The sequence below is a fragment of the Acomys minous genome (genome assembly GCF_964271855.1).
Source record: "Acomys minous genome assembly, chromosome: 2".
NCBI classification, from domain to species: domain Eukaryota; kingdom Metazoa; phylum Chordata; class Mammalia; order Rodentia; family Muridae; genus Acomys; species Acomys minous.
In genome coordinates, this window is record NC_140484.1 from 43,647,473 (window position 1) to 43,667,634 (window position 20,162).

The following is a 20,162-nucleotide window of genomic DNA, read 5'->3' on the forward strand; positions in this document are numbered from 1 at the left end:
TGGCATAAGGTAGTGAATAGGTAATTTCCTCTAAAAGTTTTCTTTGAGGACACAGTTTTCCTTACTGTGAAGGCACCCCAAAACTAGTTTAGGTCAGACTCGTTTTCCTGGTCTTGTCCTTGGACACAATGAGAATATTTATTAAATAAAATCTTTCCAATTGTGATAGTTTCCAAGGGGAGGAGAAACCCATTCCATTATCCAGAACTTAGTGTGCATGCATCCCAAAGCAGATGGGAAATCTGATGTGGCTCAGTACATTTCCACCCCAAACAGTGTGTACATGTGGTCCATTCAGGTAAAAGAGCGAACATGGAAGCTGCATTACTAGAAGAGGGTGTGCATAGCCCAAACCAAGAGGAGTCCCGGGTTACTAAACGATGCCCTCTGCTTGCTGGTCTGTGAGTCCTGGCTTTAGAGCATCTCTTAGGCTGGGGAGTTTTCCTAAGACAAAAGCCACAGATGTGAGCCCCCCCCCCCCTGATTTCATTCTCCTTTTCACTAAGTTATCCTCTCATGCTTCCAAATAGCATTTATCTTAAAATATTGAGTGGGGTGGCTTAATTATTATTTTTATAATTTTTCTTCTTCTTCTTTTTTTTTTTACATATACATTTATAGGGAGGCTTAACTCTTAGTTGTGGAAGGTTTGTACGGCCATAAATACTCCATCGTCAGACATGCAACCTTTTTGTGTTTGTTTCCTAGTAGTGTGCTGGCTAGTGATGAGGTTTTGTCAGGAGAAAAATTGGTTTGGCTGTGTGTGCTGGAGTACACAAGGCCTTAAAGGCCAGACAATGGCTATTTTACAGGAGGAAGCATGCAATAGGGAAAGGGTCATGTCTGACTTATAGATAGCTTTTGTTTTTAAATATTAGAATGATGCTGACATTTATTATAATTCATGGAGAGACTTGACATGTATTTAAATGAATTGGCGTGGTATTTCCATCATTTACATGAAGCAAATGTCAGAACAGAAGTAAGACCCTCAATTTATCCTTGTAATTATACATCCTTCCTCCCCCTTTCTCTCTTACAGTTTTTCCCCTCTCTCCTCCCTCTCTTCTCTATTTTCCTTCTCCCCCATTCCCAGGCTCTTTTTTTTTTAAAACTTTCTTTTTAACTTTGTGACCAGCATGGGAAGAAGAGGGTGCTGCATCTATTAAAACGTATTTCAAAGAATACGTTTATTTTTGAGACAGTTCATTATTTTTCATTTCAAATATTTTTTGTTTTAATTTTTAACTTTAATATTCTTAGAGCTAAATAAAAATGTCATACTAAAGATAAATCAGAGAGAAATTAAATACTAAAATCAGGGCTATCATTTGTGAAAACTGCAAAATAATAATTAAAAAACATATAGAGGCTTCTACAATTATAATGGGCAGTTCTATGCAAAACCTTGGAAAGGGGTTGCTATAAAATTGTATTGTATCATGGTGTAAACTGTGAAAAAGTTTTACTTGTGGCAGAGACTAGAGATAATGATCCAAAATGGAAAAAATACCACAAAAAGTCTATGAAGTGTCATATGTAATACATTCTTAAAATAAAGGGGATTTGGGTCTGTTGTGGTGACACATGCCTTTAATCTCAGCACTTGGGAGGCAGAGGCAGGCAGATCACTGAGTTCTAGGCCAGCCTGGCCTACAAAGTGAGTCCAGAATATCCAAGGCTATGCAGAGAAACCCTGTCTCAAAAAAAAAATTCTTTTTAGAGCAACTTCAACCAGGACAGATGGGTGATGGTATTCACTTGGGTATCCAGGCTTTGCACTCTTCAGTCTGCCACCCTTGTGTGCTTATGCTTTCCAACTTAGATGTAAGGCATGATAGAAAGCACTTACTTAGGAACAACAGCACTTGGACATCCATTTTAAACAGCAAAGCCAGCAGCACAGAGCATGGAAGTACAAAACTACTAAGTAAACTCTGAAAGGGACTCACACTGCATGTCAGCTGAAACCCAAAAGCCCTGCTTGGCACAGAAATGTGCTTTTGGGACTCAAAGTTCTATCACTCTGCATACCTGTAAGTAAACTGGGGGGTGGTGGGGGTTCCACAGGTACTGATTTGTTGCCACATAAGTTATGGCAAGTGAGAATGTATGGGTCCCACCAGTGAATGAACAGCAACTCTATTCATTAATAGAGTTGTAAATTAATGGCTTGGAGGCTGTGCATTCAAGAATATACACCTAGTTCTGTGTTGTGTACTCTGATAGAAGCAATGGTTCTCAACCTATGGGTCACGACCTCTTTGGCATACCTCTGTCTCCAAAAATGTTTGCATTACGATTCACACAAGTGGCACAATTACAGTTACAAAGTAGCAATGAATATAACTTAATGGTTGGGGGTCACCACAACATGAGAAAGTGTATTAAAGGGTCAAAGCAGTAGGAAGGTTGAGAACCACTGTGTTAGAGGCTCGAAGAGAACAAACTGAGCATTTGGCAGTCATTCACCAATGGCATACATCATGCTAGACACTACATGTCATTTTTTCCCCCTTTTTACATCAACTTTTGAAGTTTTCATTTCAAAAGGAAATTTAAGATGGTTAAGGAAATTGACCAAGTTTGCATCTCCAACATGACCTAGCTCAAGACCAGCTCTGTAAAGGGCTGGGTGGATGTTTGTGTTGTTCCTGTCTCTTCCTTGCTAAGTTTTCCAATAGATGGACAGTGGAGGGACAGAAAAGGAAACAGGAAGCTAAAATAAGTTGTTAGGATCTTTGGTTGTAATGAGGAAGAAATAAGGTGAAACAGCACCCCACTGGTGCAGTGTGCAAAAGGATGCAGGTTAGCTCTCACTCTGAAGGGCCTATCATCAGGCATGGCTGAAAGAGAGAAAACAACAGCTTGTATCTTGACTTCCTGCAGGAGCCCAAGGATGGGTGATTAAGGCCATTTCTTTGTAAATTTCACTTATAAAAATACTGTTTTTATATTTTCAAAATTTTATATATGCACACAGTGTCTTTTGACCATTTTCATCCCCTATATGCCTTCCCCCAATGCCTCTGGGACTCACCTCCACAAGTTCACATCCTTATAAACCTAGTTTAGTTTGTGCTTCCATGTACACAAGGGTTTTGGGGTGTGCAACCTGCCAGGGGCCATTGCCTTATAGAAAACTGAATCTTCCTTCCTCAGGAGCCATCCCTTGCTGTTGACTGCTTCTCAGCTAGGGGTGGGGCTCTTGATCTCTCTCTCTCTCTTCTTCTTGATGGAATGTTGGCTGGCTTGATTCTGTACAGGCAGCCACAGCTGCTGGTTGACCGTGACCACAACTGTCCTGTCTTGTCAGGAGGATACTGTTTTGCCCCCGCCATTCCTGAGCTGTGGCCTTTACAATCTCCTCCTTTTCCAAGATGGTCCCTAAACCTGAAGGGCGTTCCTATTTTTATTTTAAATTTATTTATTTTTTACTTTAATATATGTGTACCATATTTATTTGGTTTCCCCCTACATCTTGCCCCTTCCTCATCATTCTAGCTCCCTCTCACATTCATAGAATCTTCTTTTGAAATTACTGTTACCTATATTGTAATGAATAGATACATAAATTCAACCTGCTGAGTCCAATTGTGTGTTGCTTGTATGCATTATGTTTTCTAAGGTCTGACCACTTGGTATTGAATAACCAATTATGGGGCTCTTCTCTGAGGACACATGACCATGTCTCTCTCAGTGGCTATGAATTGTTTATAGCTGTTCATCTAGGGATGGGGGCCTCGTGAGCTTTCCTGATCCCTAGCATGTCATCGAGTGGCATCATTGCTGAGGTCTTGTTTAGCCAACATTGATGTTGAAATTTTACGGGTGCAGATTCCTTCCCTGTTGTATAAAGAAGACACAACCTTGCAGTGCCTGTGTTTTCTGGCTGTTATAATCTTCTCACCCTTCTGCAATGTTTCCCAAGCCTTAGCCATAGGGGTGATGCTATAGATGCATCAATTAGGGCTGGGCACCCCACAGTCAGTTGTTCCCTGCATTTTGTTCAGCTGTGACTTTTTCTGTAATGCTCTTCATGTACTGCAAAAGGAAGCTTCTGTGATGAGGGGTGAAAGCTGCACTTCTCCGTGCATATAAGGGTAGATGTTTAGAATATAGTTAGAGATTATACTGGTTTGGGAAAGTGGCAGTAATAGGTTCTCCTTTAGGTTTCGTGGCCTCAGTAGCCATGGGTAGTTGGCTGCATTTACACTATCAGGCATGAATTCTCTCCTACTGAGTGGGTTTTAAGTCTAACTAGACAGCTGTTGCTTATTGCTTATGTAGAAGGGTGACTCCTGCACCCTTAGGATTATCCAAGGCTACTTCTTAAAGGTGCTATGGGATAAGATCATGCTCTTTCTCCTGGTGGTACCACATCCCTTATCCTTTCTGAAGTTCTTTGCACTGTTCAATGCCGCTGGCAACAGAGGCCTGCAACAAAGATGGCTTCATTTCCCCATTCCATGTGTCTATGAGTATGACTCTTATCTAAAGACTAAGGCAGCTAGCTGGCATTACAGTTTTGTGGCCTTTATGATATAGTTAGTGTCAAACGCAGAGATGATTCTACCCTTGTAAAACCAGGGTTGACTGCTTTCGTTTCCTGGTAGAGGTTTTGTGAATATGAAAGTTTATATTACAGATTCCCAAAAATGAGGCCATTATCTTCCTTGCCACCTTCCATTAGACTCTTGCCTTCAGCACTCCCAAATGAGCATGGATGTTTTCTCTTTCTGCCTCTTTGCTTCCTTTTGTTTGCTGGCATGTATTGTGTCTCCCTGCAGCATAAAGTCCCCTTGTCATCTGGTTCTGTCCTTGAACTGAACAAAATCCTCACAAGCAGGGCATGAGTTGAGTCACTCGCCTCTGTCTCCAGAGGAGTTGATCTCCCCTGACAAGGTTTTGTCTGGTTCTTGTGGCACAGTTAGTGACAGCCCAAGCATGTAGCAGCATGTGACCTGGCTCCTTGCTGAAAACTGTGTAGTCGTCAGAACTGTCACACAGTCAGAACAAGTTAATTCTATGCCAGCCGAAGGGCAAGCAGCAGTAACAAAGGGCCTCTGGAGAGGGTGCTCTCAGGCAGAGTCTGGAGCCACCCAGCTGCTCTACTCCATGGCAGAGTTGACAGGCAGCATGGGGTTCCAGGGACCTGTGGAAAGGTTTGGCAATTTCTGTCAGATGGACGGTGTTACAGGTCCTGCCAGCTGTAATCTGGGCACAGCTATTTCAGCAGGGAACCATTTTTAGCTTAAAGAAAACCTGTCTCTTCATAGCAGAGACAGAAAACTGCTCTTGACCCTTCCCTGCTCTTGGTTCTTGTTTTTCTCTCCATAGCTAATGAGAGTGATTATTGGTTAGATGCATATTTGTGGGTTTCCCTGGAGACAGTGGCTGATGAGCTGTTAGTCTCATTAAAGAGTATTTTTGTGCTGTGTTCTTAAAGAAACCCCTGGTTTCTGATACAAAGAGAGATGTCCTGAAAGAAGTTCACAGTACGACTATGAAGCAGCGGAGGAAAACAACACAAGCACTGAGCTGGTTTTCTAAAAAGTCTCACAACTAAGAAAGATTTAACAAATTATATGTGCTGTTTTCTAATGGCCATGCCTTTGCTATGTCTTTAGATGTCAAAACTTTAACATTTAAAAGAAAAACTCCTTCTCAAAGGAAGCATTCACCACTTACCCCAGGAGGAGACTTGGGGCTTTGAAAACATATTTCTTTATACTTTTAGTGTATTTATAAGACAATATTTGAATATGGCTCCTTGCATTTTTGTCTTTTTCACAATATTGGGACTTAAATTAGGAGTCATGTCCTGTTTGTCATTTTACCTGTAAAGCTTTGAAGATGCTAAGTGGAAGGCTGAAGTTTGGACAAAGGATCTTTACCTATGAGGTGTGTCACAAGAAAAAAAGATGAAGAGATGAAGAATAGAACTTAATCAGGAGAATGGAAAATGATTAACATTTGCAATAAAGCTTATAAATGTAATATTATGCACTTTTAAGAATACTGTCAAGATTGAGGTCAGAGATTTGAAAAGTGTTATAGAAAATTTAAAAATTAAAAGAACATTTACAGGCTGTGCTTACCACAGTGTACAGCACAGATGGTGTAAGGTCAACACATGGCACAGAGCTCTCAAGCTGCTCTGTGTTCTCTGTCTGGGAGTGTGAGCTACAGAGACCCACACCATCGAAGGAAATACAAGATTAGAGGAAAGAACTTAGTAACATTCAGTAGATTCAAGTCTCGGGGACCAGGATGCATATAGTATGAGGTTTTGAAATTGGTGCTTGAGTATAGACCCAATTGGAAGAGAAGTGATAATCTGTTGAGAATGCCATATCTTCTGCTTTTCAAATCAACTATATTTTCTCCAGTTCTCCTACTGCATTGTTGGTTGTTTCCTAGACTACTGAATGGCCAATGTCTTCTGTTTCCAGAACGGCCTCTTCCTATGTCTTCTCTCTATAGGAGCCAAAGTGGTGAGAATCTGGTCTTACTATTCCACTATCAAACCAAATGCAACTGTTTTCTCTCATATAAAAGAGAGTTAGAGGACAAAGGAGGATAAGGGAGTAAAATACATAAAAACAGCATTGCATTGGTCTGAGCTTTCTAAAGGAATACAAACAGGACAACATGTATGTGCACATACACCTGCTCAGAGACACAAGCACACACACACACACACACACACACACACACACACACACACTTTTTTTAAATGAAGATTTATTAGGATGGATTACAGGATGTGGTCTGGGTAGTCAAACAATGATTGTATGCTGGAGAGGCCTGAGAGTCAGGTAGTTGCTGAGCCATCCAGCCTTAAAGTTTGAGCCCTGTCTCATGGCCTGGCTGGTGCTCACTTCCCCTGGCCTTGTCTGAAGGCTTTATTCTAGAATGACTCCTGTGATGACTGTACTTGCCTATTAGCCTTGTTGGCTGCTTCTAACGTCACTTTCTGATCCATCACATTTATCCATCATCACAAATCATTTATATTTTAATCTGTTTGTCCAGAATCTCAGATGAGAGTGGAAGAACCATGTTTATCTTTTAAAAAAAGATACCTTCTCCTCCTCCTCCTCTTCCTCCTCTTTCTTCTTCTTTTTCTTTTCCTACAGCCGTTCATTGTGCCCAGTGGTGGGTTTTATATAGAAATTTCTTTTAAATATGTGACTACCCTTTGATTATATTCACATCCCTGCATTCCCTCTTTCTAGTCTTCAGGTTCCTTGTCTTTAGCACACGTAGATTGTCTCTTGTACTGGCTTTATTCCACACCTGTAGCTCATGTTGGTGTATGTGCCATGGTCCAGGTATCTCCAGTATCTTGAGGTCTCCAATGCACCCTCGGTCTCACCTTTAAGTATCCATATACCAGTCTTTTAGGGTTTCTGGTTACAGGGAGTCTGACTCCATCTCCCATGGTCTCTGGCCTCACGTTGTATTACTGATCCCCTTTCAGTCTTGCATACTTCGTGCTTTCACAACCAGGACCACCTGTGTGGCATTGCCAAGCTCTGCTGCTGGCTCAGAATGGAGCCTGGATTCCCTGGACCACAGCTTCATCACATCTGTGAGACTCCAAGGAAATACTTTTATTTTTAAATTAATTATTATTTTTTTATGTATGTCTATGTGAGCAAGTTAGATCCTCTGGAACTTGAGTTACAGACAATTGTGAGTTGCATTGTGGGTGCTGGGAATTGAAACTGGGTCCTCTGGAAGAGCAGCCAATGGTCTTTATCATTGAACCATCCCTCCAGACTGGAAATACTGTTTTATGTAAAAGCTTCAAAGAAACAGGGGACCCTCCCAGCTTAGACTTTCTTTCTTTAAATTTGGCTTTTCCTTAGAGGTAGCTTCCAAGGTTTGGACTTTTCATGGTATCTCTCCCTTGTTTCTGTAAATCACAGGAATTTTCTCTTTAGCGGTGTTGATAATATCTTTAACAATTATGGCTACTTTCTCAGCTCTGACCTGAATGTTAGTTACCAGATCCTTAAATTTCCTCTGCCAAACAAATTACTCTGTTATCTTTAAACCAATTTGACTCAGCTTTTAAGGACACTGGCAGAATGAAGCTTGATCAAAATATCATGCAAATATCCATTGTCAATGTCAGATGATATGTTCAGAACTTGTGTCAATATTTTGTTCCAGACAAGCTCAGACAAGACTCCTACTATTCCTACTATTCTCTCTCTCCCTCCCTCCGCCCCCCCTCTCTGTCTCTCTCTCTCTTTCTCTGTGTTACATTGTGGGTGCTGGGAATTGAACCTGGGTCCTCTGGAAGAGCAGCCAATGGTCTTTATCATTGAACCATCTCTCTAGACTGGAAATACTGTTTTATGTAAAAGCTCTCCCCGCCCCCCTCTCTTTCTTTCTCTCTCTCTCTCTCTCTCTCTCTCTCTCTCTCTCTCTCTCTCTTTGTGTGTGTGTGTGAGAGAGAGAGAGAGACAGAGAGAGAGGGACAGAGGGACAGAGACACAGACATCTTGCCAGTGTTCTAGTACAGAAGGTTTCCTGTGTCTCCCTTTACTCTGAAGGTGCAAGTGCTATGTGCAGATTTTGTCTCCTATTTCTCTTTTGCTACTCTTAAAAAATTCTTTTTTTTTTCTTCACAGAATACAGCACAGATTTTCTAAGACTCTCTGTGGATTGCACTTGCAATCCTTCTCACTCTCTGTGGATAAGTCCTCCTGAATAGGTCTGGGTCTTTTTCTCACATTCAGTTCCCCACAGTGGTCTACTCTATTTTGCTATTAAAACTAGAGATGTTCTGTCACTTACCTCTCGTGATAGCTGTCAAGCAGATGTCTCAGCTGTTCCCAAACATCCTTGTCTACTATGCTTCGCCTATATCGTCTACCATCAGCATAAGAGAGCCGTGTTTACGTTATACTCCATTCTCTAGCAAAGTGCCACACACAAGAGGGAGGGACTTTTATGTATTTCTACCTTTAAAAATCTTTTTAGGTTATAGTCGACATGAATGGGTTTCATCATGGCATCTGCATACATGTGCCACTATGCATCATTCTCAAGCATCCTTTTTATTGCCCTCACCCATGCCTCAACCTCTGTAGATGATTCCTTTACACTCAGTTAGCACCCTTCGCTGTCTTCCTACTACATGTGTTTCCCATGTATTTTCTATACCATCTCCCTATGATCTTTTCCTTACCCATTAGGATCCTATATCTATGTTCATTCCCTACAAATAAAAGTACACACAGACAGATAGACAGACAAACAGACAGACAGACAGACACACACACACACACACATACCACCTACTTCTAAATTTAGGTTCTTCATGCAAGTGAAAATATTGTATTTGCCTTTGTAAGTCTGAGTTATTATACTTAACATAATGATTTCCATTTGTGTCTACATTTCCTCAAGTGTCACAGCTACAATAAGTTCCACTGTGTACATGTGTTATATTTTCTTTATTCAATCACCTGTTGATGGACATTTAGGTTGGTTCCCTTTCTTGGCTATTGTGATTAATGAAGTAATAAACACAGATGTTTAGGTACTGTTTATGGAGATTTACTTATTTTATATATATATGAGTGTCTTGACTCTATGAGTGTATGTGATTTGATGTGCAAAGATCCCTGAATAAGGTGTCGGGTCCCCTGAAATGGAGTTATTATGGATGGTTGTGAGCCACAGTGTTCTGAGCCATCTATATAGTGCTATCTAGTGCTGAGCCATCTATCTAGCCCTCCCCCATTTTTTGTACTAAAGTGTGTAAGGACTACGGTTGGTATATGGTTATATGGTAGTTCCCAACTTATTCCAGATTTTAGAAGAAATACTGTCAGGTTTTCTCCCTTTATTATAATGTTAAGTATAGATTTGATGTATACAGTCTTTTTTTATGTTGAATTATGCTACCTCTATTCATAGTTTCTTCAAAGATTTTTATCATGAAGAAACATTGAATTTTGTGTAGTGACTTTTCTTCATTGAGATTAATTATTATTTGGTCTCTGTCTTAAATCTATTTATATACAAAATTATATATAAAGATTTGCTTATGTTTAACTGTCTTGTACTGCTGGAATGGCACAAGCTGCCATTATTGTTGTTGTTGTTGTTATTTCTTCCTTTTCTATTAATATTGTTGTTGTAATTAGTATTTCCTTCTCCTCCTGTTTTTCTTCCTCCTTCTCACTATGTAGTCCTGACTGGCCTGCAGCTTAGGTCAGACTAGCCTAGCGTGGGACTGACAGAGGGTAGAGTGCTTTTGCTTCTGAAATGCTAGGGTTAAAGAATGAACCACCAGTTCAGGCTTACATATATGACCTTCTTACTATACTCTTGAGTTTGATTTTCATGAATATTATGGAGAACATGTGTTTCTGTGTTAATTAGGAAAACTGGTCCATAGCTTTCTTTATTTGATGTGTGGTTTTAGTATGAGGCTAATGTCAACTTCGCACAATGAGCTGAATAGTGCTGTTTTCCTTGGTGTGCTACAGTTTGAGGGACACTGGCTTTGCTTTAAAGATCTGGTAGAAGCTGTCAGTGAGCCCATTTTGTTCTGGGCTTTGTTGAGAGGCTTTTTCCTATGGCATCGTTCTTGTTATTGATCTTGTAAAAATTGGTTTTCTCTTCTCAATTTAATTTTATAGCATATTTGCCCAGGAATTTGTTTTTTCTCCTTCTAGATTTTGCAGTTGCTTATAAAATATATCTTCAAAGTACTCTTTAATAATTCTGTCTTTCACTGGAATCTGTAATAGCCTTCCTTTTTTCATATCTACTTTTATTAGTTTGGGTCTATTCCCCTTTGGCTAGCTTGACTACAAATTTTTCAACTTCACTTTTCCATTCCTTGTTTCTTTGATTCTAGGTATTGCTTTTTCATTTCAGTAAGGCTTGCCTTGATCTTTGCCATTTCTTGCGACCCAACTGCTTTGGGGGTTGATTTCTTCTGCTTGAAGTGTATCATTAGGTCATTTATTTATGACCGTTCTGATTATTCAGTGTAAACACGCATAGCTATACACTTTCCTCTTAGAGCTGCTTTGGCTGCATCCCAAGTGTTTCTGCTTTCATTTTTATTTGAGAGTAGGAAAAATGTTTAATTTACTCATTATTTTTTAGTGATCCACTCTCAGTCAATTCCATAGTGTATTGACAGTCTTCACGCATATTTTGCTATTTTTGCAGCCTTTTTTTTTATTAGTTTCTAGTTTTATTATTATTGATCTGACTAGATAAATTATTTTGAATCCTTGCAGTTATTAAAACTTGATTTATGGCCTGGAATGATGTGATCCACTTTAGAGGAGGTTTCATTAGCTTCTGAGGAGATACATTTCTTGTGAATGGCATATTCTGTAAATATTTGTATAGTTTATCTGTATAAAGATTAACACTGGGATTTTTGTTGTTTTCTAATTTCAATGACCGATGTAGATATGAGAGTGTGGTAGTGAAATCAGCCACTGTTATTGTATCAGGACCGATTTGCCTTTTTGTGCCTGTTAATGTTTCTGTTATAAAGTGGGGAGCCCCAGTATTTGGCACATGTACCCATGTAAGTGTTATATCCTTCTTATGAATTGTTCTTTTTGTTAACGCACAGTGACTTTGTCTTGACTAGTTTTAGTTCACAGTCTACTTTATCAGCTATCACCAGACACAGTTTGTCAGTTTTCTTTCACTTGATAGGTTGTTTCTGATTCTCTGTTGGTATCTTCACCAGTGAAATGTTTCTTGGAGACAAAAGAAAGTTGTTATCCATTCAGGTAGTCTGTGTGTCTTTACTGGTGAATTGAGGGGATTTACGTGTGTGGCTAGTATTGAAAATGTTTACTCATTTCTGTAATTTTGTGTGTTTTGGGGGGTTGGTTGGATTATTGTTTGTTTTTTACTTTCTCCCTTTTTAGGATTGGTGGTTTGCTTAATTACTGGGGTGGACACAATAGACTCCTTCTCCCTCCCATCCATTTGCTGAAATGCACTCTCTCCTGGGTTTCTACAATGGAGACTGCGTCTTTTCCTCCTCTCTGTAGCTAGAACTCTTCTGCAAGGCTGGCTTGGTAGTCAGAAACTGCTTTAGTTTGTGCTTGTCATTATTCGTCCACTGATTTAAAAAGATACCTTTGGTGAGTATGGCCCTCTTCGTTTACATCCACTTGCAGGGCCTCAAGGAAATCATTGTGGGCTAAATGGGTTTTTAGTATTTGTGGTGGTTTGAATGAAAATCCATCTGCACCACATAAGTTCATATATTTACAAGCTTTTTCCCCAGCTGTTGAACTTTTTGGAGAGCTTAGGTGGTGTGACCTTGTCGGAGTAAATATGTCCTTGTTGAATGAGGTGTATCTATTTTGTTTATTAGTGATACCTTTTATTTGATTCATTGAGTTTTTCTATTTCCAACATTACTGTTTTCATTTTTAAAAAATCCAATTTCCATTGAAATATGGAATTTTTCTTCCATATTGTAGATTTTCCCATATTTTACAAACTTTCTCTTCCATGTTGCTGACTCTTCTCTCCAGATTCTCAGTTGAATTCATCCACTTATTTATTTTGTTTTGATGTCAGTAATTGTGCTCATGAGTAAGACTTGCTGAGTTAGTAAACCTTTATGTGTTTATCAATAAAATGAAAGGATTGAACTAGGGTTCCAAAGAACTTTTGTTTTTTCACATTTCCCATATTGGAAAATAAAGCTGAAAAGTTAAAAAGAATGTTTACTTTATTGAAAAAGTAGTGTATTCATCATATGTTAATATGTAAAAATTTTTGTGAACTGTAAATGCATTTTATAGAATAAAAATAAATTAAGAAGAATGGCATGTTTTAGTTTTCTTTTTGAAAATGTCTTACTGAATGTTGATGCCAGGCCATTGAACTTCCTAAGACCAAGAACTGTGAGCTGAATAAAATTCTATTCTATAAATACACACAGACAAACACACACACACACACACACACACACACACACGCACACACACACACACACATGCACACACACAGACAAGCACACATGCAGATGCATGCACATGCATATATCACACATGTTACTGGAAAAGAGAGAACTATTTTAATAGCACTTTTCTGATTATTGTGGATATGTTAGAAGGCTAAAGTAGAGCTCGGAAACAGTGGTAATTTCTTTAGAGTTAGCTGCGCTGATGTACTTGAAATCCTATGAATGAGCTTTTACAATTTGTTACATTAACTCCGTTCTAGTGTTCCTTTCACCTCTTTTCTTTTAAAGGTAGGGACACAGCCACATAGCCAGCGCCTGGAATAGGTTTATTTGCCTTACACTTCCACATGGTAGTGCATTATTAAGGGAGGTCAGGGCAGCCTGGCACCTACCCTCAGCAAAGGCCTCTGTGCTGAATATAGTATGGATGGCTACTTTCTTCATATACATTACAGAACAACAGATTAAATCCAAAAGCATGCATGAGATTACAGCTATCTTCCACTAACCGACGAAGACATTGCACTTTGAATACCTCCTCAACCTCCTGTGATTATCGAGGTGTATTTCTGTCTTAGTTACTGTGATAAAACACTATCCAAAAGCAACTTACTGGGTAAAGGGTTCATTGGGCTTACTCTTGGTAGTCCATTATTTAAGGGAAATCAGGGTAGGAAATCAAGGCAGGAACCTGTGTGGCAACTCCCTGAAGGCTTCAGAGCAGGCAGGGAAAAACAAACCATAAGAGACAAGAATGAAATTTGGCTCAGCCCAGTTTTACTGTAACTGGTTCTGGACCAAGACTTCTAGAGTCTGGCTCAGATGATTTCACTTTAGCTATATTTAAGCACAGAACAATTTTGGCAACAAGTATTCAGATAACAATTAACTCAGCCTCAAGTGCACAATTTATGACACGTTTACATTGAGGTTCTGTACAAGGTACATCTGGCCCCTTTCACAAGAATGTGTACTGTTGACTCAGAGATAGTGCCAAGATTTAGGGTCTGGGGAGCTTGACTGAAGTGCCTGTGGGTGTTAGGATTGGCCTTGTCCTAAGAGAACATGGAAGTCACTTAGACTGTTGTAAAGAACAAGTGACATTACTCATAAGGATGGGTCCATGGTCTAAAAGCAGGGCTCAGGACTTAAGGAAAGGGTATTGGATAAGTAAAAACATAAATTATGGGAGACACGGGAAGAGTCTGGTTGTAAACTTCATCATTCCTGGCACTCCAGGAAGAACAGCTATGTGCCTCATTCCATCGACATGGTGAGCTGTGTGTTTGTCTTTCCTGGATTTTCCAGTGCTTATCTGTGTGCACAAGGCCCTTTTTGCCCTCTACAATCCTGGAGATAGAAAATGATGCAGAGATCATGGAGGAACACTGCTCACTGACTGGTTCCTCCTGGCTTGCTTGGTTTGCCTTCTTGTACACTTCATGATCACCTGCAAAGGGAGGGCACCACCCCCGCTGGGCTGGACCCTTCCACGTTGGTATCAATCAAGACAATGGGTTTGACAATAGGTCTGCCTATATGCCAGTCCAATAGAGACTTTTCTTTTCTTTTTTGCCAATTGTGGTTCCCTTTTCTTAGATAGAATTATAATTTGTGTCAATATAACCATCCCCCACAACAACAGTAACAATAAAACAAAACAAACAAAACCAACCAATCAAACCCCTAAACACAGTTACATTGCCAGGCTAGTCATATACGATCTTAAAATCTTTGGAAAACACTGTTTTCTTCAGTTATGTGGATTTCTAAACACTGGCAGTCAATCCTCTTCTAAATAGTCAGTAAGGTTGAGTAGGTTTTTATTTTTCTCTTCTTTCTTTCTTTCTTTTTCTTTCTTTCTTTTTTTCTTGGACAGGTATTTTTATATAATCCAGGTTGAACCCCAAGTTGAGATTATTCTGCCTCAGCCTCCTAGGTGCTAGGGTTATAGGCTTGTGTCATTAATATCCTTGATTTCCCCCCCAGTCCAAGAACTCTTTAAAATATTTGGAAGTTTTAAAACTAGTGGTAGAGTCTTGAAACTTTTCAAAACTCCAATTTCCATTTAAAATCTAAAATAAATAAATAAATAAACAGTGTCGTTTATATTCTGGAGAGTGACAGACTCACTTTTTGATTAAATATCTCAGTCCCCAGGCCTGAATAACTGTAGTGTGACTGTCAGCCGTTCTTTAAATGTTTCATGACAAAAGTGACTGGTACAGATTACAACTCAAAGAGCTGCTTATGTGACTTTCTGTGAGATGAGTGTCACTTTTGGACAGGCAGCAAAAGTGCTTCATGCGTAATTTTCATTCTGACACATCAAACATTAGGAAGATGTTATCTTCAAGAGATTGTATTTAGTAACTAATTTTTTATTGCTTTTATCAAGGATTTTGAATCAAATCTACTTTCCCTTATATCCTGCCCTACAACTTTAAAAAAATGTGAGCACATGAATTGACTTATGCTAAAATTTCAGCCGGCGTCATCATCGCTGCTTCTACACCATTAATGCAAGTGGCAATAAGTAAGACAGTCAGCATCGTGGGAGTTTTATAAAAAATGTTTTTAGGATTAGTTTTTAAAGATTATAATATAATTAAATCAGTTCCTCTCTTCAAATCATCCCGTAACTCCTTCCTTGCTCTCTTTCAAATCCATGCCCTCTTTTTAAATTAGTTTCTGTTACCTCTCTCTATATGTGTGTGTGGTTTTTTGTTTTTGTCTTTTGTTTTTATTTTGCTTTTTCGAGACAAGGTTTCTCTGTGTAGCCTTGGCTGTTCTGGACTAACTTTGTAGACCAGGCTGGACTCAAACTCACAGCGATCTATCTCTGTGGGATAGAGGGCCTCTTGGGAGGCCCTCTGCCTCCCAAGTGCTGGGATTAAAGGCATGCGCTACCACGCCTGGCTTGTGTGTGTATTTTTAAGTATACAAATTGAACCTGTTCTGTCATATTATATTTTGTTGTATTTATGTTTTCAGGGCTGACCATTTGGGGTTTAACAACAAACTGAGAAGGCTATTTTCTTCCACTCTCACATTGCTTAGTTCTTTGTGTAGGATTTAGACCTTGTGAGCTTTCCCCTATGTCTTGGTGCCATACTTGTCCATATCATATTTAGGCAGTCGTACTAGTGAAATTTTATGTGTGTAACTTGTGGTATTTCAGGGGGACACAGTCTCATGGCAAACTCTCTCCTCTTTGGCTCTTACAGTTTTTCTTCCACGTCTTCTGCAATGATCCTGGAGCGCTGTTCGTTGTTTTGTTTTGATTCTTTCAGTCTATCTGACAGGGTTTCAGAAACATCCCAGCATACAGGCCATTCTTTAAGAACAAATCATACGGGCTGGAGAGATGGCTCAGAGGTTAAGAGCACTGACTGCTCTTCCAGAGGTTCTGAGTTCAATTCCCAGCAACCACATGGTGGCTTATAACCATCTATAATGTGATCTGATGTGCACTGTATACATAATAAATAAACAAACCTTTAAAAAAAAAAGGAACAAATCATACAAATTACATACGTTGTTAAGTGGTGATCTAGGGAGCAAAGAGGGGAAATGATCGAGTAGGCCCAGACTTGACTTCATCATGCAGGACCGATGTCATCACTAGAGTACACCAATCAAAGAAGTTGTCGTCAGATTCAGTTAATCCACAGCTTCAATTCATGTTGGTCTTTCAAATTCCACTGATGTGATGAGGACTGCAAGATAGACCCCAAACCCACTGTTCATTTTCCTAAATAGCCTTTTTTTTTTTTTGTCAGAATACAACTATGTCACTACACGTCTGTATTATGTAATGTTCAAGCTTCCGTGTTCCTGACTCAGTGGTCAAAAGCCGATGGGACAGTGAAGTGAACCTGGGAATGACCTCTCAGCGAAGATGTGGCTGCATTCTGACTGCCTGAACACTGTCCAGTAGCTGAGCAAGAGATACCTTCCTATTGTGTTGAACCTCACAGTTTAGGTCTATTTATTATAGCAATTAGCCCTTCCTAACACTGGCTTGAGTAATAACCTTTTAATTGGAATTCACAGTGATTCATCTTCCTCAATGAAATGTAAATTGAAGCTGTGCTAAAAAGGCTAACATCATTAAAGCCTTCTTTTCACAGAGATGTGCTGAAAAAAGGGCACCCTTTCTAAATTTATGACAGATCCCCCTTTATCCTCTCAGCAAAAGATCTGGTTCCAAGTAAATGGATACTGCAAGGAGTAATGAGGAACAAATATTTGTCCCTGAAATATGTAGCGGAGTGCAATGCATTCTTACTTGCATATGCTCCACCCTGAGATGACTAGCCGCAGATACCCAAGGGTGTAGATGGAATTAAGCAGGAAATTGGAAATGTATTCTATGCAAAATACAATGAGAAAAGTAATTGAAGACAAAGTATAAATAGGGTGACCGAGAAGCTTGAGAAGTGCTTTCAAATAATGGATATAGCTTTTCAAGGGGGAAGTAATTGAGTTGATTCCAAATTTAAAGTCTTTGAGGGATTGAGTCTTTTCCTAATTACTGATCTTCCTCCTTGGTTTGTGAATATGACACTCACTCCCCCCCCAGCCCCCCAGTGTCAGTTAGAGATGCAATTACAAAAACAATGGATGTGGTCCTGCGTGGCAATATCCTTTTTTCTTTTCTTTTCCTGTATTTGTATTCAAAGTAAGTCAGCATTCAAAGCAAATAATTGGGCCATTTTCACAAACCCTGTGCATCACTGTATCTTATGCTCATGATTGACATCACAGGCAAGGATGCTGCTTCCCCAGATTCGTCAATGATCATTTCCCATCCTAACTATCAGCAGAGCTCAATTTTATCAGCAATTTTTACCTTTTAAAAACTGTGACATCAGAATTAAATTACCACCAAGCTATTTTGAAAAAAAAAATGGCTAGTCACACTTATGTATTAATCCAACGAACATTTATTTACTCACTATGCATTATGTGGTAGGTCATAGGTGCAAACTATATGGGCAACCCTTGTGTTAAAGGCTCTGGCAAGTTCATGGGGATCCTAGTACATTGTAACAGTTAGCTAAAGAAGACCGTGGGGCAGCAAGCAACACCCCTCTCAAATGCCAGTGATGTAATACTAGAAAAATTTATTTCAAGTTCATATTTCACATCAAAGGAAGTAGGGGCCCTGTCTTAGGTAAATAGAGATCACACCTTTAGAAGTTTCATCTCATGTAATTCCCCATCACGTGATCAAGGAAAAAAAACTGTAGCAAGTAGTGCTCTGATTTTTTAAATATAACACTTCCGGGAGTGCTGGGATATGCACCATCACCGCTTGGCAACTATGCCTCCCCCGCAACAGGGTTTCTCTGTGTAGCCTTGGCTGTCCTAGACTCACTTTGTAGACCCGGCTAGCCTCGATCCCCCTGCCTCTGTCTCCCGAGTGCTGGGATTAAAGGTGTGTGCCACCACGCCCTGTTTATGCCTGCCTTCTTTACGACCACACACAGGACAAGTTTTTTGAAGGGTCACAAGGTTTGAGGCACTACAGAAGCTGACTTAAAGCTCTTCCAAGGCCAGGAGGGAGAGGGCACTACAGACTAAGGGTTATCATGCTCAGGGGCAGGCCATTTTGAAATAAGAAACTGGAAGCCCGTCGTCCACTTTCACTTAAGGGGTTTTTACTCACACACAGCTTAATGGCCATTTTAGGCGAAAGTGAGGGAAGTGTGTTGCTTTGTAGCACTCCATGTTCTCCTGTTGGGGCTTTGATGAACTGAGATCGCCAGCTGGGCCAGGCTTCCACACTGTGGAGAAATGTCCACCGGGGGCAACAGCCAGGCCTGTGCTTCATTTTCACATGTGATTCGAGCCCAGGCTTTAACCTTTCTCTTGAGCAGTAGACAATGCATTAACACCTCAAATCACTCCGCTGTCTCCCAGGGCACAGCATATCTGTTGCTTCCCAGACTCCAGCGTATTTCCCATTTGCTTCTGATGATCACACAGCAGGAAGTAATTTCCAACGGGAGGTGGGGGTGGGCAGGGAAGAGTAAGAACCTCTCTGGACAGGGGAAGACTTCCTTTGATTTTTTTTGTCTTGCATCCAGTCCTTCACAGCCACGAGGCGACTGCATTTGGGTTCTAGAGGTACAAGGGGCCTCTCTGCTCTCACTGTATGATTAGGTAGCTGCTGGGTTTAGCTACAAGCTTTTCTCCAGGGTGGGAGCTGCAGGCCCTTAGTCAGATCTCTTAAATCAAGGCTTAGTATTTGCGGGGAAGAAACTCACTGTTTGATCAGGGATTGTTCAGTGACAACAGAACTGAACAGATCAAACCAAGGCAGATGGCAGACATGGTCTCTGCTCCTTAAGCACCTGCCTTGACTAACTCACTGAGACAGTGGATGTCACCACTCAAAGGAGTGGTCTGGACATGCTCTTGAATATTTCATAAGACATGAGGAAGTTTTTTTTTTAAATTTCTTATTACAGCTTAAGATGATTAAATGAAACGATTCCTTGGCATACATATTTCATCCAATGCTGCACATCTCATTCCTCACCGTGAAGAGGCTGACGGACAACATCCCTCTGCTGCTCTTCACTTTGAGCTGGGATGCAACAGCTTAGAGTCACACTAGTTATTCCCTGTTCTACGTTATTATTTAAATTGAATTAAAATGAGTTAACTTCAAAGCTTACTTTCTCAGCCAAACCAAGCATAAGGAAATGGTCAGCAGCCATTTTGGATTTTTTTCCTCACCCTAGGATCCTGTGGACAGTACAGGTTTAGACTATGGACAACCCCTTGTGAAGGAGGAAGAAAACATCTAGAGTCCGAGGTTAGTCTATCTAGTTCTAGGGAGCAGACTTTGAGATGGACCTTAACAGTGAAGAGGTTTATGGGGGGGGGAGGGGGAGGGGATAGCTCTTTACCAATGGAGGAAATAAAACCAGGTTTAAACTGTAAAGGAGACTAGAGAGAAGGAGAGGGAGAGTTAGGGCTTTGGGTAGGCATGGCAGACATCCACAAGGAACTCTTAAGTTTGAATAGCTTTTTGAAAATTCTAAGTCACTAACAGTGAGAACAGCCCTTTATGTACCTACGTCACTCACTTGTGAAATGCATGCAGCCCCTGGGATGATGGGGCCAGGTGGCTCATCCCAGCAGCTGGGCGAACGTCTTT